We start from the raw sequence: 752 nt of genomic DNA on the forward strand, positions 1-752 counted from the left end.
TTGTATTGAAGTTCGACTCGTGTGCGCATGCGCGACAGGCTGGCTAGTTGGCTTCGGATTGGATGGTGATAGCTAAGGCAGGAATTAAGGGCACCGCTGATTGGTTATTTCAGTTAATACAGTACAAAAAAAAATTAGGTTATTACTTCTTCAGTGATTAGAATTGGTTTCTTTTAATTGCAAGTGTTCATAAAATAAAATAACCCTTTGCGTAAAAATAAATTCTCCTTAGTAAAAAGAATCAAAGGTCGAACCCAAAAGTTTGACCCGAAAATCCGGTTCGACAAAAGGAAGACTGCAAAAGTAGACTGCCTTCCCCCAGAGCTGCTTACCCCCAGACTAGCGCCAGCTGAGCCTCTAGCGTTTATTGTAATAACTCTATGGTTTACACAAAATTTAAATAAAAAAAAAAAATGGCGAATTACGGCGAACGAGCAGGAAACGTGTCTTTCAGGACGTTGCCATCCAGCCTTCAACTTTCTGTGAGCACATCAAGGGGCACATGATGGCCGATATGGAACTTCCCGAACTCTCGGTGGCCGCGCTTGCGCTGGAGCGACCAAGCGGGGAAGCGCAAGCAAGGTCGGAAGGACGGCCAGACCAGCATTGGGCCAGACGGCATAACCGGCACAACTTTGGAACAATGTCTTGGTTTATATTCTGTTTTTCTAGTATAGACACTAGGTTGCGCAAGCTACCGCCCAATACAAAAATATAAATATTACTTTTTATTTATCTACCTATTCACCTAC

Source organism: Ixodes scapularis, unplaced genomic scaffold (assembly GCF_016920785.2).
Source record: "Ixodes scapularis isolate PalLabHiFi unplaced genomic scaffold, ASM1692078v2 PGA_scaffold8__174_contigs__length_109621045, whole genome shotgun sequence".
Classification (NCBI taxonomy): Eukaryota; Metazoa; Arthropoda; class Arachnida; order Ixodida; family Ixodidae; genus Ixodes; species Ixodes scapularis.